The sequence below is a fragment of the Lissotriton vulgaris genome, chromosome 1_1, assembly GCF_964263255.1.
Source record: "Lissotriton vulgaris chromosome 1_1, aLisVul1.2, whole genome shotgun sequence".
Classification (NCBI taxonomy): Eukaryota; Metazoa; Chordata; class Amphibia; order Caudata; family Salamandridae; genus Lissotriton; species Lissotriton vulgaris.
In genome coordinates this window covers 866,519,799-866,546,257 of record NC_141685.1, presented here as the reverse complement: position 1 = coordinate 866,546,257, position 26,459 = coordinate 866,519,799, and the positions used below count along the sequence as shown (strand labels likewise).

Below are 26,459 nucleotides of genomic sequence, written 5' to 3'. Positions count from 1 at the left end.
ATGTAGGCAATTTTAACTCACCTCACTTAACCACTATCTTTAAAAAAATGTCATTGAAGAAGAATACATGAGTACAAAACAATATTTCACGTCAGGAAATTGCAAGGTGGGAAATAATGATTCAATACAGAGATTGATCAAAAGTAACAAACATAACAAAATTCCGCTATACCAGAAATTATACAATTTTTCAAATCCAAAATGTCATACATCATAGCGGAGCATAGATAAAAATGCATAAAGATACAGAGAAAGTCAGGGACAATCAGCCATCTACTTCCATATATGAACTGACCAAACCCCAAATTTGTTGCCCCAATATCCTTTTCCGCCTCCCTTTCAAGGCGTATAGGCTGTATTCAGTGTTACACATAAAGAGGAACCTCGTCGGCCATGCTTCAAATGAAGAAATGTCTTTTTGCAACCAGCACAAGCTATGCATAGCCAGAGCACAGCTGTGGCTATGAATACCAGATAAACATTATTACAAGAGGCCGAAGCTGAACCCAAACCTGTTTCTATGCCCAGTAAAATCTGCATAAGTGAAAGCTGGACAGGAGTTCCCAGGATCTCAGATAAGAACTTGTCCACATGCCCAAACAGATTCCTTAATTCCACACAAGTACCAAAAATATGCATCACATCCGCCGACAAAGCACCACATCTAAAACATTTTCCATCCGGATCGCCCCCCCCATTTTGAGATTTTGTCTGGCGTGTGATACAGATAAAATATAGTCTCTTAATGTTGGGCGACCAAGTTGGCAGACATAAATGCTCGTCCAGCTAAATCAATTGAAGTCTCAAGCGAGATCCATTGGCGTCCTAATCTGTTCTCCCACTTGCTGACATGTGTTTCTAAATCGTTGGGCATGGCATCCAACAATAAATTGTAAAGTACCCCTATCCGAGCTGCTTTCGTATTGGCTTCAATAAGAGGATTAGGTTGTATGCGCGGGCAAGCTTTCAGCAAATAATCACGAATTTGTAAGTATTTAAAAAAATGCGAGGTAGGGAGCTGATATTGTTCCTAAAGCTGCCCAAACGATTTTAACCCGCCCGCTATATATAAATCACTCAAGCAGTTTAAGCCTTTCAATCGCCAGCTAACCACTACTTGGTCCCAGAAAACACTAGGGAAGAAAATCGGGGCTCTCAATGGAGTGTATCTGGAAACCTTTTCTATTTTATTGATCAATACGGTATTACCAGTTGGTCTACCTCCAGTTGGAGGATAGCATATTCAATTAAACCCAATGATGATGCTGTCACATTGATAAACCTGGTGGATAACCAAGATATACCGCCCAACCACTACGTATGTGAATGAGGGTTTTTAAGATGGCCACAATACCTGACCTGGTTACACAGGTGCAAGTAATCCATTCTCTCTTGATTATTGATTACAAAGGGTAGTAAACAAAATCAAACTTTCTAGTACACTGACATGAGGAAAAGGTACTAGGTTGCAGAGATGAGAGATGATGGAGATTAGATGAAGGGTGGGGATTGAAGAGATGAGGGCATGTGGAAAAATGGAAGGTTAAGACAAAGTAACGGTATGGAAAGAGATACATGAATTAGGAATAAAGGAATGAGTAGAAATAAAGAGAAGAAATACGACAGAGGACTGATTAGATGTCAGTAGGGGGTGATTAATGTTATATAGCAGAGAAGGTGATGAAGATTGTGTGAGTGTTGGATGAAGAAGGATGAAGAAGGAGTCTGATGAAGTAGGATAGAGCAGAGGATTGTTGAGCAAAGTGGCTAATTGGTGTAAGGCAATCGAGAGGTCTGTACTGAGAGATGGGTGAAGATTGAGGAAAAGGCTAGTGGAGTGTGGCAATGAGAAAGAAAAGTGGTCTGAGCGGAGGTTGGCGATAAATGATAAGTAGTAAGACAGGAGCCAGAGAAGGTGAGTGAAGAAACAGGAGGAAAGGAGTAGAACAGAAGTGAGAGAAGAGGGATGGGCGGGGTAGGTGATGGAGAAAGAGGGGCTGAGACTGAAATAGACTAGTTGAAGAGAGGAAGAGAATGGGAAAGAGAAGTGAATATACCATTCACTAAAAAAAACGTGTTTCTGTTGTCATGTTTTGTCTATTTTTGAGGTGCAACTGTTCTTCATTTTTATTTTTATTTGTCTCCTCGTGATTTTGATGAAAAGAGATATGTTGTAGCTTTAAGCTAAGCTGGAATGTCAGTAGCATAGCCTGTTTGCCTTTGTCTATTGTGTACTGTTTCTCTTGGGGTAGTTGGAACGGAACTGGCCTCCAGGCAACACCATGTGAAGGCTACTGTTAAACTCAACTTATTGTTCAAGAAAAGCTTCCAGCTCAATTATTGCAAAACCTAGGTGAGAGAGTTCAGTTTAGAGGCATTCGCATGAGCAGTGCGTTTCTTGTTTGTTCCCCTTAAAACATTTTGCTCAAAATACTGACAGCCAAATATTGGTAAATAACCGAGCTACAATATTACAAGCCCAGTCATGATCAGTCTCAGAAACGTTACTCCTGTCACAGTGGGTGAAAGAGCCCCGCATTTGCTGTTTGGCTGGTTCTGCTCATATTCCCAACTTTTATAGCCTTTTAATTATCAACTTCCTTGTTTTGAGTATATGTACAGCAGGCGGCAGGTGCACATTCCACTGTGGTGGCAGAAGTTGCAATTTCAAAAATCAAAATTTGGAGAAAAAAAACACGTGTGTACTTGTTCAACAAGGCCCACTATACAACAGAGGTTGTTTATTTCCCTGACTCTGTCAGACCCTTGTCTACAACTGGGGCCCATATACTTCCAGACCCTGTACCAAGGGTGCCAAGTCCAACTGGTTGTTCCGTATGTACTGTACCCAGGACAAACATAGAATGTGCTTGCAATCTGTGCATGCTGTACATCGCCGCTCATGGGCGGTCTCTGTGTACTGTTCTGCGTCCAAGGCACACATCCGACCTGTGTGCAGAGGGAGGCCCAGGTCAGAATGTTTCACAAACCCTGAAAATAAGGTGAATATTCGCACCGGACGACACATATCCCGGTGATGCTGCAACAAGGTTAAAGTTACTCGAGATGAGATGTAGAGAAGTTTGATGCAACAGCCTATAGTGGGGTGTGTGTATATCTTATGCAGTGTGCGGGCGAGTGAGAGGAGACACTGAGAGGGACTCAAAGCACCACAGTGAAGCAGACCGACTTGGACCCAACATTCAGATCAACCAATCAGAACAGCAGAAGGACGATGGGGCACCTTCTGTTGCTGCTGCTGCTGGAATTCGTTCTCCAGGAGGGTGAGTACTCACAAACACCCCCTGCCAAAAGTGTGACATTCTGCTATCCGCCTTGCAGAGAGTTGTCTCCCGAAATACAAGATTATTAGCCCCTGCAATCAGATATATCCACTGAAAGAGGCAGCAAAATGGGTGAATCATAAAGAGAGAGAAGAGAAATTTTACTTTATAAAACTGACTCTTTCAGATGGGCACCTGCTTTTCTAGTTTGGGACGGGTTTAAAGGATTGAGTGGGGAGCGTTCATGAAGATAGTCTGAGGAACACCACACTTTAACTAGAAATAGTTGTGAGAGTACATAAGCAAATGGCCTGATCATTTTTGGTGGCTGCATGTCTTTCCCTTCAGAAAAGATCTGTCAAAGTTGGGCCCTGCTGTTTACTGCAATCCAAAAATTCCCTGTACCCAGGATTTGAGTTAGCAATTGTCTTGCGGGCATGAGAATAGTCTCCACTGGAATTTTCTATAATAAAATTCTGGATATACCTCTTCGTAATTCTCTAAGTAGGTATTTTATTGTCTCTAATGCCCCGCTTTCCTAAGCAAACACATTACTTGTAAATACTAGTGAGAAAAGAGGGGGGTTCACTATGTATTCAACTCGGCGCGACCAATATAGTCAGCCCTAGATAGGACTATACCAACATCCACACTTACACAATTCGTACCAGAAAAAAAGGTGTGGCGGAGAGGAAGGCACCTCACGGGCGAACACCCTCGGGGCAGATTGGTCAGATGTTTACCAAATATTGTGCCCCTTTCTCATCATAGGTGGCCATTCCTATTTCCAGAATTTGTGAATCAAGTGAAAAAAAGAGAAGGTAAAGAAAAAGTGCAGAGAAAGGAGCTTTAGAGCATAGCTCCTGACAGAGTGATAGTAAAATCTACAGTCAGACCTCTTGAACCACTTTATTACTAACTGAGGTCTAGGGTGCTGAGTTAAAAAGGCTGGTAGCTTATTGTCGCATACCACTACCTGCAACCGACATGTTTCACTGCCCGTAAGAAATTATGGCAGATTCTTCAGGGTTAACACTCTGTTGCTGCACCCACATCAAACATCTTTAAAACTGGAAGCTGCCGAGTTGAAAAAACAAACATAAAATAATTTAAGGACCCATTCTGAACCTTAGCATTATTAATGTTTAGATTCTTAAATCCACGACAATATCCTCCACCAGTTTATTTTGATTAGAATAGAGTAGAACTTTACCCTGGATCAGCTATGCTCAATCGTACCAGCTGAAGAGGCAGATCTCCGCCTTACTGTTGGTTGTCGTATCAACCTAAAAATCATTTAAGGACAATAGGTATAAAACTAGCATGCCCTTAGCAACACATTTCAGTACTGTGCTGTTCTCACTTTACAGAACATAGTGTATTGAAACATGATATGTGCTGTTCCAGTCAGATCTAATTGTGTGTAAAGAAAATATGTGAAATGTATCTCACTAAACCCCTTTCAAGCGTTTACTATGGCTACTGGGTTTAATTCCCGGCTGGAAACATATCATGTGAACTTTTCAAACTTTTCAGATTGTGCTGTAATTAAATAAGGTTTCCCAATTGTGAACGTGTAATGTAAATGCCTTTTTATATCAATATCGCGTCTCAAAGTCGTTCTTTACTTAAAGGAAATTCCTCACTAATCACACATGATGTTGCAGCACATTAAAACATTTCATACCAGTTGCCATCGTGAAAGATTTTGACAACCACGGGGGAAACCGCCGTGTCGCTAAACTGAATAACACCACCCACGGGCCCCCTCTTCACCGTACAGGTTATGAAATCGCGCCGTAAATCATCCCAGGAACAATTTCGGGATTGAATGCGCGCGATTTAAACACTCCGTGTACACGCCTGAAACCAAACAACGCCCGATCACGTGATCGTGAACACCTCGTCAGGTGCAATGGTACAGCGTGTAGTCAATCCAAACAGATGGGAATAGCCGACCAATACGGGGGCCATTTTAACGTGGTGGAATAATTAACACAGCCACGTACATTTTATGCCCTAAACATTACAACTCACGGTATTTGGTTTACAACACGAAGTGTTATGTGTGATTAAAAAAAGTGATCGCATTCATCACTGATAAACTAGTGATTATAATTTATCAGCGATTAACTAGTTGGAATAGTATTCGAGAAATCACTATTTTTTGTTGTTATAATGAGAAAAGAAGGGGGGATTATACCAGCCTCTGCCACTCTCCAGTATTAAATCTAGATGGAATACATTAAGTGTTTGATAATACAATGCAAAGTCGGTAAAGAAGATGGAAATAACCAGCTAATGCGGGGGCCATTTTAAAGTGGCAAATTAATTGACAGACCGCGTACATTATACCCTAATCGTTACAACTCAGGCTATTGTAATTATCGAAAAGCATGTAAAATAGTATTTAGAAGGAATCACCTTTTTGTTACAATGGACAAGTGGGGGAAAAAATTATCCCCACTTGTACCAGCATCCGGAGTTCAATTTTGATGGAGTACATTTAATGTTTACTGTGCTTTCACAGAAGATCCAGGGAGGGATTCCAATCACAAGGATATGAAACCTATCCCTTACTGATGGGGTATACACAGTTATTGATTGCCTCACCCAGTACCATTGTCTGGTTGTTGATGTTCTAACAATTAGTGTACTATCAACAAAGGAAGGGGTGGTATACTCTCAAATGGGTTCAAATGTTCCCCATACTAAGGCTATGTGGTGGAGCACAACATGGTTGTTCGTGCCTGTCACTCATAAAGCTAAGGACATAACCGACAGCGTGGGTAGAAACAAACGATGATGGTAAATGAACTATTTAACTTTGTTCCACTCAATAATTTCATTCAAACCCTGCTTGTCACTGCCCTCTCTGAAGATCCATTTCGCTTCCTTAGTGATCAAGATTGATTCAGCACTTGTAGGGTTGCCCCTCACTGTCTCCAACACTGTCCATGTGAAACTGTGTTTTTCTTGATGACAATGTTGGACCAGTTTGGTTGTGAGCTTTCCTGCCCTGATGGTGCTAAGATGTTCCTGTATACGGACTTTTACTTTTCTCGTAGTGAGTCCGATGTATTGTAGGCCACAACTGCACAGTAAACGATAAACCACATTGGTGGTATTACAGTTACTGAACTGGTTCAGAAACCATTCTTTCCCTGTGGATAAAATGACACTGCTGCAACTCTTGGTCAACGGACATACAGAACATGTTCCACACGGGTAATGTCCCTTTGGTATCGTTGTGGAGTCATTTCTCATAGGTACCCGATCCCGGGTATGCATAAGCCTGTCCTTAAGGTTACCTGACCGTTTAAAGGCAAATCTGGGAGGAGGCATGGAAAAATCTTTGTTACTTAGTAAGTCCCAGTGTTTTCTAATAGATTGCCTAATCTTAGTAGCCATAGGTTCATAAGTCATAACCACTGGGAGGCAGTCCTTTTTCTCTTTGATACTGTGCTTAAGCAAGGCACTGCGGGGAGTATTGAGAGCCCTCTTCCTTGCGTTCCTAACAACTTTATGGGGATAGTTCCACTGTTCTAATCTCTCAATAAGGTCACCAGACTTCTCAACATATGCTTCGGTTTCGGTGCAATTTCTTCGGTATCTAAGAAATTGGCCCACCGGGAGGTTATCCTGAAGGGCCCTGGGATGGTACGAGTTGTACAGTAGGAGAGAATTTCTGTCTGTGAGTTTTTGATGTACTCGTGTACTCAGAGTTCCATCTCCATTGGCCTCTATGTCCAGATATAGATAAGTCGCTTTTGTACGGCTATAGGACCAAGTGAATTTCAAACTCTGATCTGCTGTTTACTGTCTTCAAACGCATCATCAGATAGTGCGGATTCAGACTACCAGAATGCATTGTGCTCTGGGGGGCTCCGGTCTCAGGCAGGTGCACTGCCTCCTGGTCTAATGTATTACCACTGTCACCTGTCACCAGCAGGTGCAAAGCAGGGCTCTGCAGCAGGTGCATTAATCCTCTGAGTTAGTGTACAGGGTCCATGGAATATGACCTGCTGGGTACCCCACATAGCTCAACAGTGGGTACATTAACCCCAAAACTCTGACAATTACCTGGAATTGTAATGAGTGACCTACAAATTCCACATGAGTCTTTTGTAGGAAACATATTAATCCCTATTAGAATTGTTACAATGACGTGCGCTAGATCGGGCGCTGGATTTAGGAATAGTATGATTTACTATTCCAACTCCAGTGAGAGCAACAATAGGGAAGGTGTTGGAATAGTAAATCATACTATTTCTTAGTCTAGAGCACCATCTAGCGCAAGTCATTGTAACGACTTGCGTAGTAATGGCACTGTGGTGTAACAAAGCAGTTTTTGTAACAACCACATTGCGATGGCATCGCGGTGTAAAATCCGCGATGCAAAATTTGTTTCCATTCCGAGCAGAGCTACTTATCGAAAGCTCCAATCTGACTGTTTCGCTGGCTACAGAGTTAAACGTTATCCCATAGACCACAAATTCCAGGCCCAAAATGAACATCAGAGGTCAAGCTCCCTACCTCAGTAATCCGTGCCTGCTCTTTGGGATGGTTAATTGCGATTTTAGTAATTTGTGTTGCAATGGCACTACGTTGTAACAACGCGGTCGTGGTAACGATCGTGTTGTGAATGCATCACGGTGTAAAATCCATGATGTAAAGTGTTATATTTGCTCAGAACTGTGCAGCGGAGCAGATACCCGCTGAGCTATCTAGCCTAGTCTTGCTGCCAATGACCGAATGTATTATTAAATGATAACGGTGGTCGATGTGCACTTTATGGAGTGAGGAATAAGAATTAAAAAAAATACTCCAGTAAGTTCACCAATTGTCACTAACCCTCCTCTCTCTTGCAGCTTCCGCAATCAAGTGCAATGTCATCCGGTGTGAAGGCAAAGCACCCTGCATAGTCTCCAAGATAACCTGCGGAGAGTCTCAACCTGTGTGCTATACATACATCAACATGACGTCCTCGTGTGAGTTGAGTGCTCCAATTGTAGAGGAGGGTGGTAGGGGGAAGAGGAGAGAATGTACCAACAACAGCACCTCTTGTTCAATGCACGAGGTTTGAAAGGGTTTGCTGGTCTGAATTCTGTCTGAATGTTACTTGGTACCCTCTATGTACGCATTTGCAGACAGCCATGTGTGCCTGCCATACTACCCTAGTTACACAGCCGAGTTAAAGCCATTTAAGGACAATACCATTTTAGACAAAATATCTCAGGTTGTACAACCCAGTGCGGCATCCTTTTAAGTGGACTACAATCATGAGAAATGCCATAAAGGTGCCTGCGAGCTGCTAAAAGCTGCAAGTTTACTGAAAACCATTAACTCTGTGTCTCTCTCACACCTCTTCATCGCCACACTGCTAAGCGCTGCATCTAGCCTTAGATTGGGATCACAAATAGTCCCAGACACCACAAAAATAGTGGCTCACGTTTTCAGATTAATCTTTCATGAAACACTGGTAGATTCAGATCAAAGGGCTCATTTTTGCAAGTATGTGTGCTAAAGTATTCATTTAAAGCTGATAAGGACCAAGACTAGAACACTGCAGCTTTGAAAACTTCTACCTTTGTAGTGTCAATGCTTTGCACAATGAAGTGACATACCATTTCCTAACCAACTATAACCAAACACTGATTATTACAGAAACCTAGTCCGAAGCGAAGATGGAAGAGTAGGTCGGGGTGCATGGGTCAGTCATCGGTGGAGGCAGGGGGGGGGATGAAACGTAAATTAGATGGACCTTTGGGGACTGTAGAATTCATTTGCATGCATCTTTCTCACCTAGAAAAAGTAGGCATGGAAATCAGAAGAAAGGAAGGATATTTTTCGTTATCACTACACTTTCCAGAAGAAACCCTGGATAGGTGGCTGGGTGAGAATGGAGTGTAACAGTAAAAATAGGAGGGAAGGAGAAGCATCAGGTGTTGGGACGCCGCTCAGCTTCCAGGTATATAGCAACCAAAAAATCAAAAGGGAATTGGTTTGTGTGTTCTGGAGGGATATCAATAGGAACATTCTGTGGGACTCTCAACAGCTATTTTCAGTCAATGATATATGCTTTGCCACTGACGCACTAGTAGTTAGTAGCATCATCATAGGGTCTTCTTTCCGCCACCAGGAAGTAATAGCTTTGATTGAAGGGATTACCTGGGATCTGCAAAATAATATGTGATTTCAAATTACCTCTTATGTAGAGAGAAATGACTTATTAAAAATCTTGATAGGGGTACGATTAAAAACATAGGGGCTGATTTACAAGCCCCTTGCGCCATGTTTACGCCGCCTTGCGTGACGTAACAGCGGAGTAATTGTGGCGCATCCCTGCGAGGCATTTACAACGTGACGCATCTAGGGAGATGCATCACGTTATAAAGCCAAACGCCACAATGGGGGCATTCCCATGCAGGGTGGGCATTCCGGCGCCTGTGCGCCTCGCAAAAGTGCCTGTGTGAAATCTACAAGATTTCACGCAGGCACTTCCGCGACGATGCTACGTCAATTCCTTACGCCTGCTTGAAGCAGGCGTAAGAACTGACGCAGCATGTTCAGTATTGGGCGGCCCTGAGCATTGCTGGAGTTGCATCGCCCTTGCGACGCGACTCCAGCGATGCGCTGCCCTTACGTCACTAGATGCGTCACGCATCTGCCTACCCTTGCGCCACGGCACGCCGAATTGTAAATGCGGCGCATCTGCCGTGACACAAGGGTAGTTTTGCGTGACGCATTTGTTCTGGCGCATCTCTGCTTATATGCAGAGATGCGCCAGAACTCGTAAATATGCCCCATGGAGTGGATTTGCAATTGGGATATACAATTGGTCCCTCAGATCGCATAGTAAAAAATTGTCTACATTTTTCAACCCACTTGCTCCCGCACATACCGACAGAGTCCAGTTCTGTCAGTAATACCCACATCTGTCACAGCCACAGCGGCGGTTGCTTCTTCTCCTACTTTGCTGCAGGGACAAGGGCAGCAGATAGTAGAGGGGCATCACGCAACACAGCAACTGGGGCTTCAGGTAGCACAGGGACAGCAGGAAGCAGCGGGGCAGGGACAGGGGCAGCAGGCAGTACAGAGGTGGGGTACTGTACCTTAAGTTTGGAATCAGGCATAAGCGGGTAGCCCTATCCAGCCTCCTATGGGCTCTGATGGGCCTGAACGGGTCTGCCCTTGGCCTGGGCTTTACCTGGGCACTATCTATGCATGTCCTGTGAAGCGAGAGTCAATGTCTGGCTATGAGGCCAGAGGGGAAGGGGCAGGACCACTAGCAGCCAATCTGGGCTCTTTTCCTAGCAGCGGAGGCTGCTGGGTGGTGGCTTTTGGTGGCAAGAAGGGCCTATGAGAGTTCCAATGTAAATAGGTTGACTACAGTGGGCAGTAAATTAGAGACAACAGTAGATTGAGAGGGGTGAACGTTAGAAAGATTGTTTGGAGGGAAAAATGGGTGAAGTAGAGCAAGAGGTAACATAGAGAAACAGAGGGGACATTAAGAAAGGAAGAGTGGGAGTGTAAAAAGAAAGTGGAAGGGAAGGTGTGTCAAAAGGTAGTCCAGAGAGGGAAATGAAAGAGAGAAAAAAGGCAATGGCAGTTTAAAAATACGACTAGAGGTTGAGAAAGAGTTTAAGATGAAGGAGTAAGGTTGTGAGAGGGATGGCATATGGGAAACAAAGGTAGAAAGAAGTAGAGGGGATAGTGAGACTGTGATCAAATATTAGGGAAATTGAGAGGTTCTGCATTGAGAGAGTGAAATTTAAGGGAGAAAGATGAGATAATGTATGAGATGTGAAGTAGAGAGAGAGGTGATGAAGGAAATGTGTGTATCAGAAGGAATGATAAAGGTAGAGCGAGGTATGGCATGGACAGAATATGAGGTAAAGAAATAGATGTGGTTGAGCGTGACGTTTAGTAGAGGAAGGAAATAGACACGGTAATGAGATGGAAATTACTATGAGGGTTGAGACCAGGGTGAGGTAGACATGGGGAAGGGAAATAGAGAAGTGGAGATAGGCATAGATAGTAGGGGAGCGAGGGGTAGAGACAGGTGGGATTCTGAGAGGTATAGCTGAAAGAAAGAGTTGAGGTGGATAAAAATGTGGTACAAAAGGCATAACCTTATAGGTCGGCTAATGGCCCAGAGCCGCACTACCTTACCAGTGTGGGTCTCGGTTATTGGTCAAAACATGGGAGGCAACTAAAGTGAAACTAGAGTGAAATTAAAAACGAGTCAACAGGCTCTTTTAACCTTCGCTGCATTAGTACTAGGGGGCATATCCCAGCCTCCCAAACACAAATTGAGGTGTTGGAAAAGGGAGAATCTCCCCTTTCCAATGTAATCTCTCCCCTTGAGTGACAGCCCATGAAGGTAAAAGCGGCGGGGCAGGGTGGGAGGTGAAGTTGACAAACGACAACGAGGTAAAGTAGTATAAAAAAAAAACACTTACGCTGAGCTAGCTGCATCACTGACTCAGTGATGTGGCAAGCACGAGATAAGTGCTTTGTTTTTTTTAAAAGGTATTTACCTTTGTTGTCATCTGTCGACTCCCCCCCACCCGCCCACCGCTCTTGCATGTACCGGCTGTCACTGCTCCCCAGTGAATCCTTTTTGAGGATAGCCATAGGAGAGCGATTCTCAAGCAGGAAGTAACCCACTGGCACCAGGAAGGAATTTTGGGGGTTCCTCAAGGAAGGCTTGTGCTTCCTCCCAAACCCATAACAAATTCGTTTTTCAGCCCCCTCCAATGGGCAAATTGTGGTATTGAGGCCTGAACTGCCCCTCCTGGAAGCAGAAAGCCCACTAGACACCAGCGTTGTTTTGTAGAATATTTAAAGGGGATGAGGGCTGTCCAATATGGGCATGAACATGCTCCCACCCTGATAAACTATAATGACAGTGATTCTATCCCCCCCCCGCCAAGGACAGATGGGGTGATAATCTCCAGTCTACCACCTCAGGGGCAGAAAGCCCAATAGACACCATGTAATGTTGTATTTTTTAAAACATAGGTGTGGTTGGGCATAGCCATGACCCCATCCCAATCTGAGAGATATTCTTTTTGCCTCCAATGAGGGAATGGTTTAATTACCCCTGATCTGCTGATAGAGCGCGGGCTCACAGATTCGTTTTACCATATTCACCTGGGCCCATAAAAACATACAAACTTTGAACAGGTGAACCTTCACTCATCAGGATTTTAGTTAACCTTCTAGGACCTATACCATTGACTTACCAATCCTAGTCCCCGGTACCTAGAATCCTAAGGGATTAAGGTAGTTAGCATAGTAGGCAGTAAATAAACATTTGCACTCATAAAATAACCACAGACTCAGGAAAGGTTTAAACACATTATCTATGTAAATTCTTAAATGTCAGAGTCCATACCAATTCAATTAAAGCTCATTCAATTAAGAAGAAAATAATCAAAGAAATATGATGTGAAAATATTATGACACTCTCTTTAAGCATTGAAACTTAGGCAGGGTAAGAAAAGGAAAACAGTACAATGACATACCCACAGAGATTTATGGTTACCTAGAATGGTGTGAAGACCAACCTTGGCCACGGGCTGAGATAAAGGACAGGACCCCGATTGTTCAGTTGCCAACAGGATAGTACAGGTGCAGAACAGAAATCAGGACAAGTACGGACCAAATTGGATCAGGACAGGACTACCGTAGGTCAGGACGGGCATCCACAGCTAAGTGCAATGCCAGCGTCACACCCCTCTCTGCAGCTAACGTTGGACCCAGATTGGGTTATTGAATTTCTTCCCAGAACCCCGATTAAGTTATCGATTCTTCTCCTTTAGAACCTCGATTGTGTTACCCATTCTTCTGACAGAGTGCTCCGCCAGCACCTCTGCTCTTGATCGCCTATTGAGTGTGTATGGTCAGTGACAGGTCAGCTATTTGGACAAGTCGGATAATCTAACTAGCTAACCCTACCTTAGATATGCCATTTTCCAGGGCAATTTACCACCCCCCAATGTTGCAAGTTTATTTATTCCCTCAATTTGATTGGTCAAAAGCGAGGAGAGGTCATCACACCATACCAGTTATGAGATCATTTCATTCAAATATTCAAATTAATGTTCCCTCCCATAATTTTATTTGCCCCGACAACGGATGTTTCAATAACAAATACAATGCATACCTTCTTGGTACATCTGAGCTTCCTTTTGAGAGGTCGAAGGATGAAGTTCTCATGAGTTTCACAGGCAACTCTGCTACTGGCACCTGTTCAATGCCATGACTTGAGGACTCTTGGGTTCTTCTGTGCAGGCACAGTTCTTTAAAATGGAGTGCAGCGAGGTAACATTAGGCCCAAATACAAGCTAGTAGAAAAGTCAAAGAGAAACAATTTTAGAACAAAGAATAAATGAATTCACTGCTTACCACTTATCTCTAGACTATTCCCATTACTTTATTTTAAATATAGCGGTAGTGATTGGGCAGAAGGAACAGGGTTTAGTACAAGCAGCAATGCAAGCATTAGCATGTGAAACATAAAGCAGCCATCTTTAATTCTAGCGCACAGAAGCAAAGTTTTCCCACCAAAGCAGAGAGTATGTCATGTCACGTGAGTGTGACAGACGCATGCACAGAAAAGTTCCCACATTGCGGCGACTATATTAGATCACTCGAGTTACTGTTAGAGTAAAAAGCATATTGACAAGGTTTCCCTAGATACTAGAAATGTCGTGTGGTGCATTATTAGTAATACGAAACATGTTTATTAATGTATTATGTGTTATTTCGAGAGAATTGAATCCAAGCAAGTCTCTTTATGTACGAAACCTTGTTCCATCAGTCCCCTCTTTGATGATATTTTATATCATCACAAATTACAGAAACAGATGCCAACTTTCAACATTTACTCAGCTCTATTTCTTTGAACACCTTGTTTGGAATTTTCTCATTATTCATTTGGATATTTTTCATCTTTTTATAGAGGTTCCCATTCAACTCTTCTAACTCAATTTCATCAATATTTCTTATATTACCTTTCTTATTTACTGTGTATGTAAAATCAGTAGGGCTACTCCCACCATTGGCATCAGTATTCTACCTACAAAACGTTTTCCTACGTTAGAAAACCAATTCCCTATAGAAGAGAGACCACTAATTAGTCTCCTCCATGCACTGTCAACCTCCAGTGGTTTCAATTCTTCTCTCAAATGTGTAACGTTTCTTGCATATTTTCCAAGTTCAACACTCTCGTCTGGAATGTAAGTGCAACAATGTTGCGTTTTCAACATTCTATAGACTCCGCCCTCTTTTGCCAATAATATATCACAAGCAAGTCGAATCTGTAAAACCATTGATCTTACCGCAATTAATTCGGTATTGATCATCAAAAATCCACTAGCAGTGTCAGTCGATAAGCGATCCACCACTGTTGACAATTTGCAAATTCTTTGAGTGTTCAGAACCACTCCTACTGAAGGCATTATTGCACTAAATATATCACCTACGATTTCAGCAAATGTTGCTCTTTCACTACGTGTTAGTCCATTAGTTTCTTCGTTGCTTCCAGTGATTTTCTTTAGATCATATACCTTTGGGAATACTATTCCAAAATAGTGACTCCCATGCCAATGATCAGGCAATTTAAAGTATGCTTTGTTCCCACAGATGTTGTAAATTCCAGGAAAGACTGGTTCAGTTCCATCTTTGAAACCTCAACCCCAATTACTTTGAAATTATGGAACCAATGAATATATTGTTATATTAGTCTATTTTCTCCCTATGGAGACAGAGTTTCCCTTTCTTTTCTAAATCAAGCAACATAGCAGCTTGAGTCTTGCCATTAGAGGTAAACTCTTTATTTACAACCGGTTTAGGAATCTTTTGTTTCTTATCAGAGGCTCTTCTATGGAAATCCTGTCTCCTTTTCTCTACTAAATCTAGAAAAATCTTTTTTTTCTCGTGTAATGTACATGTTAGATTGTTTTTGTGTGCTTCAGCTATGTCTATTGATCCTTTTTTTTTTATTAGGTTTTTTTTTACCTACTTTTTTCCCCCTAAACCGAGGGTAAGGAGCACAACATTACATACAATCAATTATCCTTTTTACAGAAAAGCGCATAATAAAAGGGAAAAAAGGGAAAAGAAAAGGCACGGGGATAGAAAAACATCAGGAGTAAAAAAAATCTGAAGCATGAAATAATCATATCATTACCCTATACAGTCCTATTGTCCTAAGTCTCCTCCTTCCAATCAGTTATTGGTTCCCATATTTTTAATCCCAACTTCCTCCCTTTCTTCCCTTTTCTAGCATAAATTGCTTTGTCCAAATTATATATATTGAGAATCCTGGCTAGACACTGTTGATATGTCGGTGGTAATGGATCGAGCCATGCTGAAGCGATACACAATCTTAATACCGCCATAGCCACAAAAATAAAATAGGATCCTTCCCCCGAGTACCATCCGGGTTCACACCCAACAATATTTACGAGGGGTTTAAGTTAACTGGTATTCTCAATGCCCTTTGTACAAAAATCTCAATTTCTTTCAAAATTATGGATAAGTGTGGATATGTTGCAAATACATGTACTATATCAGCATGTAGACTTCCACATCTTGGGCAGTTAATGCCCATTGCAGCCCCCCATTGCGCAATTTTTGCCGGAGTATAATATAACCGGTACAGTGTCTTATAGTGCTGCGCCTGCAGTGCTGCAGAAAACAAGACATTCTCACCCAATTCTAATGACAATTTAAAACAATCCGCCTCACCCTCCAGCTTACTTGCCCAACTTTCCCCCCATTTCTCCATATCATCCTGTTTTGTTTCTATTAATTCATAGTAAAACCTCTTAATAGTGCAGCTAACTCCTTCCTGTACCAACTCCAATATGGCGTTTTTTCAAATCCAGCAGGCCCCCATCTTTTATTTGCCAGAAAGCTTCTTACTTGAAGGTACTTAAAAAATGCCTTGTTTCTATCCCATACTTTGCCCGGATCTCTGAGAACTGCATCAAACCCTGGGACCCCATCAAATGACCAATCTTCGTAATTCCCTTTCTCACCCAAACCGTGAAAACTGCATCAGAGAAAATGTCATAAGGGAAAGCTGGATTATTCCTCATTCTTGTATATCTGTTATTTTTGCCCAAGCCATATCTCTTAGTAAAGGCCTTCCAGATATTGTATGCTGCCATAAGAGTCTTAAAACGAGTCCTTTTAAAATTAGCTGAGTCAAAATGTCTAAGAAGAACATTATTCGCATCACCACCCAGCAAGAGACCATATATTGCTAAAGTTCCTAGGTCGTCCTCCCCCTCCCCCTCCGCTCCACCTATTAAACCCACCATATATTGTAAGGCAGCAGCCCAATATTAGAGTTTCAGATCTGGTAATGCCCAACCTCCTCGTTCTCTTGGGAGTGCCATAAAACGTAATGCTCTCCTGGTCTTTCCTTTGGACCAAATAAACCTGTTGATCATAACTTCTAACTTATTAAACCAGGAGTTATCAAACATCAGCAGAATTGCCCTAAATATATATAGGAATTTTGGTAGCACAAGCATCTTAATGATATTTCTTCTACCAACTATCGACAAGTGCAAGTTATGAAGCCTATCTAGATCCCTTCCAACCTTAACTATAATAGGGGCTATGTTTAATTTCACTACCTTATCTAGTTGTGAAGTAATTGTAATTCCAAGATATACACCTGTCTGCACCACCCTCTGATCCTGACATACCACATTGTCGTTCTTAACTATTTGCGTCTTATTGGTATTTAAGGAGTAGCCTGATACCATTCCAAAATTTTTTGCATCCAATTCCACATATCTAATAGCCTTCGTGGGTGTTGATGTAAGAACTGCCACATCATCAGCATATGCAAGTATCTTGCACTCCCCCCATGCGTGGTCAGTGGAGCAATATTTTCATTGATTTCCATCCTCCGAGTCAGAGGGTCCAAATACATGACAAACAACAAGGGGGAGCACGGGCACCCCTGCCTTGTTCCCCTCTTAATTTGAACCGGCCTAGTTAATCCTGAATTTACCCTGACAGCTGCTACCGGGTCCCTATATAGTGCTTTTATTGCGTTGACAAAACTCTCCCCAAATCCTGCCCTTATTCAAACACACCATAGATAGTCCCAGGAGACCCGATCGAATGCCTTCTCAGCGTCTAAAAACAGTACCGCCATCGGATCCCCTGTGACTTCCATGGTGTCAAATAAGGTGATAAGCTTCCGGGTGTGATGAGTAGTTCCACGCCCTGGTATGAATCCATGCTGATTGCTAGTGACTAATAGTGTTATGACGCTTGCGAATCTTATTGCTAATGCCTTTGAATAGACCTTTGTATCGGCATTCAAAAGTGTTATAGGTCTATAAGATCCGGGGTCCTTTGGTGATTTTCCTTTCTTTAATATAACCACAATTTCTGCGCCAGACCATGAGCCTGGCACAGACGCCCCCGTCTGCGCCTGTTGCATAGTCTTCACCATATCCTTCCCCAGTACTTTCCAGAATACCTTAAAGAACTCTAGTGGTATCTGATCTGGTCCAGCTGCCTTTCCAGAACAAATACTCATAAGAGCCGCTTCAATCTCCTGAAAATCTAATGGAGTATCCAGTCTCTGTCGTTCTTCATCTTCTAACACCACTCTTGGAATATTCTTTAGATAAAGTGCAATTTCCCCTAAATCCTTCCCTTGCTGCTCTTCATATAGCTTCATAAAAAACTGTCTAAAGACTTCTCTAATCTCCTGCGTATCCGTCACCACATTCCCAGGGCTATTCTTCATCGCCCTTACCTCTCCTATCGCTTGCCTTGCCCGTACTGCTAACGCTCGCCCCACCATTTCACTAGCCTCATGACCTTTCTCTCTATTTGCCACGTATATTTGTGCTGCCCTGGTTGCTATGTCTTCCTCTGCCTCCATTCTTATGTTTGCTAATTTAGTAAGTGAAGCTTCCAATAAATTGCCTGTTGCTGCACATTCATTCAGCTCTTCCTCAGCTAGAAGTAACTCTCTTTTTAATACCTGGTTTCTCTGTTGCTCCTGTTTCCGTTTATTTGCATTATAACTCAAGGTCTCCCCCCGCACCCCTGCCTTAAAACTATCCCATACCATACCTTCTGTTGTACTGCCCCTATTTATTGCCAAATATCCCTCAATCCATTGCATCATGTGTTGGATATATATCTCGTCCTCCAAAAGCGCTCTCTCAACTGTCCACAGTGTAACCCCCCAAGGGATCGATGTTGCAGCTAAGCTTAAAATGAGAGGATGGTGGTCAGACAGTAGGCGTGGCATCCTCTCAATCTGGAGATTAGATGAGCAATTGCTAGGGACCAAAAAATAATCTAGTCTTGCACTCACCCGGTGCGGAGCAGAGTAATATGTATATCCCTTCTCTTCTGGCTTTAGGGTATCCCAGAGATCTATTAAGGCATTATTCCTAGCCAAAGAGCAAACTGCACGAAAAACTCTTCTCTTCCTTCCTTGATTCAGTATACGGGGTCCTACCCCTAATCCCAGCCCCCCTGCTCCACTAATGTTAAAGTCCCCTCTAAGTAAAATACAGGGTGCCCAGGTAGCCAACTCCACATCTAAAAATTCAAAAATTTCCGGGTCATCCCCTGTAGAGCCATAAATAGAGTCTAAAGTTAGCCACTCCTCCCCAACCAGGCACTCTACCAGAGCCCACCTCCCCCAAGCATCTTCCAGTTTCTTCCTAATGGTAGTACCCCTCCGTCTTGATAGTATTGCCACCCCCTATTCCTACAGCCCTGTCTTGAGAAGGCTAGAACTGAGAAGCCCAACTGCTCCAAAAGATGTACTTCAGATGCCATAATATGCTTTTCTTGTAGAAGTAAGAAATCAACTCTCATATTTTTTTACCTCCTGCCTCTCATTCAGGCCGCATACATTCCATAACATTATCCGTGTAGCCATTAAAAAACGTCAGGTACCTGCCCATGCCATTTCAACCGTTTCAACTCAGATATTCCATTCACCAAATATACACTCCAAAATTGCTTATCGCTTATTGTCTTTTGATTTCTTTGTATTTTTCTGTAGTATTCCCTTGCGTTGTGCCCCTTACCTCCCCTACGTCCCCACCCCCTCCCCTGGAAGCCCCCCTGACGATCCCGCCCCCCCCTACTGGCAAATAGGTCCATGAGACCTATATGTGGCAACTGTGACCCCTTGGGATTGCCGCACCCTCTCTACTCCCTACCCCTACATCTTCCAAAAATAAAAATACACCACTCTCCCTTATTTTCTCTATTTCCCCCACACATCCATTTTCTTCTTCTTCCCCCCCTTAAATCGTTAGCTAGACTAGCTTTTAGACATCATTTACTAAATCTTTCGACTTCCATGAGAGATCAAAGCCACCGTGCCATCCCTAGCAGCCTGAGATCTATTTTCTTTCAAACATGCCAGATATTCTTGGGCCTTAATCTCAGAATAGAAAACCTTGAATTAACCATTTCTTACTACCCTTAGTCTACTAGGAAACATTAAGTATGCCTCGCATCCTAGTTTTTTAAATGGAGTTATTAACTCCCTCATCCACCATTTCCTCTCAACTGTCGTGTGGCAGAAGTCAGGCCTTGCAAAAAATTCCACATCATTGTATCGACATTTAGCCTGAGGTTTTGCCTTTGCCATAATTTCTTCCCTCACTAGGTAGTTTCCTACGTATATGAGTATTGCTCTAGGTTTGGCTGACATATTACCCTTACTCTGTGCAAATGGAAACCTATGTGCACACTGTATTTCCGCTTCCCAATTCCAGCCTGTTATCTCTGGCAATGCACCTCTGAGTAATTCAATTACATATGACCTCACGCCCTGCCCCTCCTTCCGCTCTGCCACACCCAGTAGTCTTATGTTGTTCCTTCGTTGTCTATTCTCAAAATCTTTGAGTTTCCACAAGAGGTCTGATGTACTTCTTTCTTGATCCTGTTTAAAGTCCTGCCATTTGGTGACTTCATCCTCCAAATTACCTTTTCTTTCCTCCACCTCTGTGACTCTTCCCACTAGGTCTGTATACAGTTTATTTACCTTCCGGAGAGAGCCTTGTATCTTCTTACTTTCTTGCCTCGCTCTGCGGCTCTCCACTCTGGCCTCCACCTGGATCTGCTTCAGCATTGAATACATCGTATCAAATCCCAGGGGTCCTTGACGTTGACTCTGTCTCTGTGGTTGATCTTGCATTTGACGGACCCCACCGCCTCTAAATACAACTGCGAAGTCGCAGAATAATCCCAGTCCAGCCTTTTTAAAACCTCTGCTTGTAGGGGGCTTGCACCACTTTTTGATCTACTCCGTCGCTTTTTCATAAGATTTTTTGATTTGCGTCTGGAGGACGGTTTATGAACTGTATCCTCCCTCACCTCTGAGGTATATGAGGTATCAGAGTCTAATCCAGAAACGAGTAATTTGCTTTCCATATCTGTGCATCTTGAAGCAGAAGCGGACTCAGAGCCTGTTTCAGTCCCCCCCACTGCCCCTTCCTCTTCCTCCCCACCCTCATTAAGAGAATAGAAATATTCATCGCTGGGTGAGCTGGGATTTAAGCCAGGGTATAAAATGGTATCCCCAGGGTGTGATTCAGATTCTAACACAATCTCATCAGTCTGAGGCACCATTAACACAGTCTGAGGCACCATTAACACAGGCAATATCTCCCCGCCTCCATCTTGCTCCTCTGCGCCCCCGGCATCTAGTACATAGACCAAGTCCTCAGTGCTACCTTGTATTGTCGATCCTGACTCCTTTTGCTTATCGTCTTTAATTTCTTGTCTCACTTCGGTTATTTTTGTTGTTATATCCCTCCGCTCTACAAGCTCAGAGCTAAGTTGCTCCTGCCCCTGCTCCTGCGTTACCTGTAATATCTGTGGTGTCGCTGGAGTCTGTGGGGTCTGGGAATCAACGATAGTACTATCGGAGCCCTGAATCTCTCCCCTTGGCACCGTCTGCGTCCTACCTGCAGTTACCTCTGTTATCTCTACATCGTTATGCACGGAGTGTATCGGAGCCTGTCCTGGCCGCTGCTCCATCACTGATCCCGCCCTCTGTACACCCGCAGCTATCGTACCTGCAAGAGCCACCTCCGTAGTTCCATTAGTAAGTCTCTCGTTCGTCCCCTGCAATTCCGTTGGGGAGGCAAGCCCTGAAGCTGGGAGAAGCGGGGTCTAGCGTTTGCCATCACTTTGGCGTTCGTGCTCGCCGCCATAGCAGGGGAGAACGCCTCGAGCACCGTAGGCTGTCTTAGCGCCACCTGCTCCAAAATCTTGACACCAGTGTTCTTCCTCCTGTTTGAGATGATTTTCTCCTTTAATTTCTCCTTCTTTTCTTTTTGATTCACTACACCAGCGCCACCGACGGCTTTACCCAGCTCCATGTCCCGCTGAGCCGGTCGCTCCTCCACCTTGCGTAAAGCTGTTTTCGGCCTCAGATTTGCTGCTGAGGCATCAGGATCGCTCCATAATGCCTTCTCCTTCTCCTTATCTTCCTTTTGCTCCCTTGCGGTTCTCTGATTGTTCAGAGCCATTACAATCCTCCTTACCCATCACCAGTAGTACCGGCTCCTGCCAGCCATTCATTTTTGGAGCCAGAGAGAACGATGCTCTCTTTAAAAGTCAAAGCCAACCGCGCTGTTACGGGAGGAAAGCCCGACTCGAAGACGAGAGGTGAGTTCACCGTTGATTTATTCACTCTAATTTTGTAGAGCATTATTCTTCAGGGAAGCCTTTCTCCCCTACTTCCCGTACCTCTCAGGGGGTTCTATCAGGGGGTTCTATCATTTCGCCATCTAGAAGGATGGTGTGCCGCATACAGTCCATTTTCCTCGTAACATGGGGAGAGAGGAGAGAGCACGACTTCTCCCTACGGTCTGTCAGTGGCCATCTTGCCTCTATGTCTATTGATCCTACTGTTAAAAAATAATCACACATGAAGTGTGTTTAATCTCTAGTACTAGAAATACGATTCAAATTTCAATGCAAAGGAACTTAAGAAAATATTACATCAAAATTGAAATAATAATATTGCAATTTTCCAGTTCTATAAAACAGACTAGCTAAAATGCTACATGAAATACCATATGTCAGGGATATGTGATGGTGTGTAACCCCTGCAGCTACTGATGTGGGCAACTGCATGCACACATACCAATCACTGAACTCCATAGCTTCTACATAATGTACTAGCAAATTTGCAAATACATTCAAATTAGTTATTTTTCCAGCTCTTTTATAGTGTAAATCTACCTCTTCTAGTGCTTCTGAATCTACCCCAGGTTGCTTAAGTCTAACTGCTTTCTCATGTGTAGGTGTATCTAATTTCTTAGATGAATCTACTGATTCAGGTATATTAGTATTAGTCTGCATCTCTTTGCTCATCAAGTAAGGTATAGCTAATGTTAATCCAAACCATACTATAACTTTCATTAATATACAACATGTGCTTATTCTACAACATGTCTTTAGACAATTTTCTTTCGGTTTTCCGTTAACATTATAATCAGCCATTTCTGACTAAGGAGACTTATCACCTCTTTGTAACTTTTCCACAGACTTTAACCTGTGAATCCCCTCTCATGTTGGTCTCACTTCTTCATCAGTCTGATCAACAATCAGTTCATCATCACTCAGTTCCAAATTTTTGAAATCTTCAAGGATGATGTAGGTCCACTCATGTCCTTTGAACGTGGTATTCAGTCTTTTCAAACGTGGACTTTTCCTTCTTGGTTGCTCTGTGGATGGTCCAGCTTGGCTTGATATTTCATTTACTTGCTCTGGTTCTTCATTTACTGTTTTAAGGCGAAATTTCAGTCTTTTGACAAAACCAGGCCACTTATCTCCTTTTCTGATTCTTTTGGCTGGCAGTGTGCTTTGACTTTCTTCAGATGCTCTTTTATTTTCATTCAGTTGTGGCACATCAGGTTCAATGTCGTCCTCTGTATCCCTCTCTATCTGACTTGGTCCAGGTCTTATTTTTGTTTCTTCTGCCTGGATACTAATCTGGCCTTGTTCAGGAGTATGCTGTGTTTGACTTTGACTTTGAGTTTGACTTTGTTCACCTTCTTCATCCAAAACACACTTTTCTACACCTATCTGGTCCTGCTCAGGTCTTTGGATTTCTTGATTGTCTTCTGCCTGAGCTTTTGCCCAAATACCTATCTGTCCCTCCTCAGACTCAGGATTTCTGGCTGGTGTTTCAAATGACTACATTGATCTTTCCTTACCTGGTCCTCCTGAGAAATAGTACTGGCTTGGATTTCTGTAATCTGAGTGCGTTCTTCTATTCCTGACTCATGCTCACTGTCACTCAGTCTATTTAAATAGGTTTGACTTCTGGTTCTCAGAAATTCTGCACATGTGTCGACTACTGGAATCCATTCACCCTGATTGGTGCTCAGTTGTTTCTCATCAACTACTTTGGGATCAACTTCTGGAGACCCCTCAGCTGTACAACCTTCAGCTCCTAATTCATCAGGTTCTGTCAATCTCTTTGTGCGACTGGCATGGATCCAATCTGGAATTCCCCTGCACTTTACAGCTGTGGTGGTAACCAATATAACTTGATGTGGCTCTACCCACCTTGGTGCTAGGCAAGATTCTCGAGTATGTTCTTTAATCACTACCCAGTAACCTGGATTCAGGTCATGTGCTGGGGTTGGTTGTCTGGCGACAGCGTCTTCCCCAACCTGGTGAGAGATAGAACACACTTGGTCAGCCAGTTCTTTGCAGTACTCGAGCACTAAATCATCAGATATATTTATCAGTTTGTGTCCTGGTACCAATGCTTGCTTCATTGCTCTTCCCATGAGCATCTCATGGTGACTCAAGCTTGTGTTTCTGTCTGGGATGCTTCTGAGTCCAATCAGAACAAGAGGTAAAGCATCAGGCCACTCCAATCAGGTAGATTCATACATCTTTCCCAATCGTGACTTGATTATGCCATTCAGTTGTTCTACCACTCCAGAAGCCTCTGAGCGGTATGCACAGTGCAGTCTTTGCTCAATTTGTAATGCTTCACAGATCAGACAAATTATTTAATTATTAAAATGAGAACCCTGTTCTGATTCAATTGTTTTTGGAAAACCAAACCTAGGTATGAGTTCCCTAAGTAGAAGCTTGGCTACAGTGAGGCTATCATTCCTGCTGGTAGGGTTGGCTTCTACCCATTTTGAAAACAGGCAAACAATGACAAGGACATACTTTAGTCTTCGGCATGGGGGTAACTGGATGAAATCAATCTGGAGTCATATGAAGGGACCTTCTGCCTTTCCAATCTTTCCTGGCAATACTACAGTTCTCTTTCCAGAATTCAGTCGTTGGCTGGTTATGCACCTCTGGCAAAGACTCTCTGCTACGTTCCTAAATCTCACATTGAACCAACTCTATCTAAATAACCTGACCAGGGGGCGTGGTCAAGATGGTGCAAGATCGGACGCTTGTTCCCAAGCCCCTGCCTACCGCCCGCCTGAAACAGCACAGCACGGCTCCCTAGGGGCTCGTTCGGCATGGAGGTGATGGGGTCAGGGGAAACGGAGTGGCGAACCCGGCCGCCATCGGGTGCATGGCCTCAACAACGCGGTGCCTGTGGGACAAACACTGAGACCAGCTTTTTCCCTCCCTGGTAACCTAACAGAGGATCCCCGAGGGCCTGAGCGGTGTTCTGGGGGAGTCACAGCTACTGTTGCACCGGGCGGTGCCGCACTGACGGGGGCCCTGGTCTCGACTAATGCGTTGCGACGCTTAGGGCACATGCCTCGCATAAACGCCGGCAGGCCAGGAGTGCAGTAGTGCAACAGCGACCTACGCGATCTTTGAGGCTTCTGGAGTGGCTCGCGGGAAGGCACTACCTGGCACTTGTGGTGGATAGCGCCCAATGTGACCCACACGGTCTGCCCCGCTGGAGCCTCTACCCCGTGGGCACTGGGGTATCGACTGCTCGGCCAGTGGCCTACCACTGACGGCTGGACAGGGAGCTGAGTGCGGCGAGGCCTGGCGCCCTTCACAAGACTCTGCCTAGCGCACAGCGGACTTGGGTCGCAGGAGAGGATTGCCTGGAGTGTTGGCGCCCGGGACACCACACGACCCCCACACCGGGCCCGGGTGGAGTGCTGCGTGTGGCCTGGCACCGCAGAGGCAGGATGCGCAGATCCCCAGCTTGGTGGGGGCGAGCAGGAAGCTTTACGGCTCTGCACACTGGGCATCAGGACGGCTGATGAGGCCGGGGCAGTTGGGGGTCGGCCAGAAGAGACTTTTAATTACCTGGGCAGCGGGGGCAGTGACACTCTGGACAGGATCTACCCGGCTACTCCTCAGGGCCCTTCTCTGAGCCCCCCCAGGCGAGGGTCGAGTGCTGCTTGTGGCCGGCCCTTGGTACCAGTGGGCTGGTGCCCGCAGATCCCCGGCTCGGGGTGGTGACGGACTCTGTGACCTCCAACGTGACGGGTCCATGCTGCGGTAGAGCTCGAGTGGCTGGGGGTTGACCTGGAGATAGCCCTACCCCCACACAGGAACTACAGCTTGCCAAGCACAGCAGTTTGGCTTTGGGACACTATTCCCGAGGGGTACCTTGGTCTGGCTGGCACTCCTCCTTGGTTGACACCGGCACGCCTGCCTCACACCCGCCACCCTCAGATCATACGTGGGTCTGCTGTGCCTTGCCTTAGTGTTGTCCAGATCGTGGGGCTGGAGACGGGCCTAGGTGACGATCCTGACGGGCAGTTCACCTAAGGTATGAGTCTGTGTGTCGCCTTGAAACGCATCGAGACCGGGGACTCCAGGGCCCCACAAAGATGGTGAGTGGTGTTCCCTCCGGGTCTGTGGTGACTGTACACAAGCTGGATCTACGTCCCTGTGCCTACCCCTTGGGCGATAGTGAGATACTAGCCCAGGGACCTGCCTCTCACACCCAAAAACACACTCCGGGTGCTCCCTCTGAGCCCTCCACAATTTGTGATGGGCCTGCAGCTGATAGGGGCCTCCTACGGACGGACCTGTGCACACCTGGGTGATAAACTCGGCAATTGAGAGACACATGTCCAAAGCCAGAAGTGTAAAGGTTAAGCCTCTGAAAGACATCTTTAGCCACACTCAGTCCGACCTGAATATGGTGATGGCAGCGCCAGAAGCTGAGTCATCCAAGCAGCC

The 26,459-nt window shown here is 44.3% G+C and overlaps 1 long non-coding RNA gene across 1 annotated transcript in view; it reads left to right on the top strand.

Moving 5' to 3' along the window:
- The first annotated feature begins 2,991 nt into the window (after positions 1-2,991).
- Positions 2,992-26,459, top strand: part of LOC147748036 (uncharacterized) — a 154,468-nt gene continuing 131,000 nt past the window's right edge. Inside the window, exons 1-2 of the long non-coding RNA XR_015299706.1 lie at positions 2,992-3,284; positions 8,156-8,275. This is a non-coding gene — a long non-coding RNA (uncharacterized LOC147748036). The remainder of the gene's footprint in view (positions 3,285-8,155; positions 8,276-26,459) is intronic.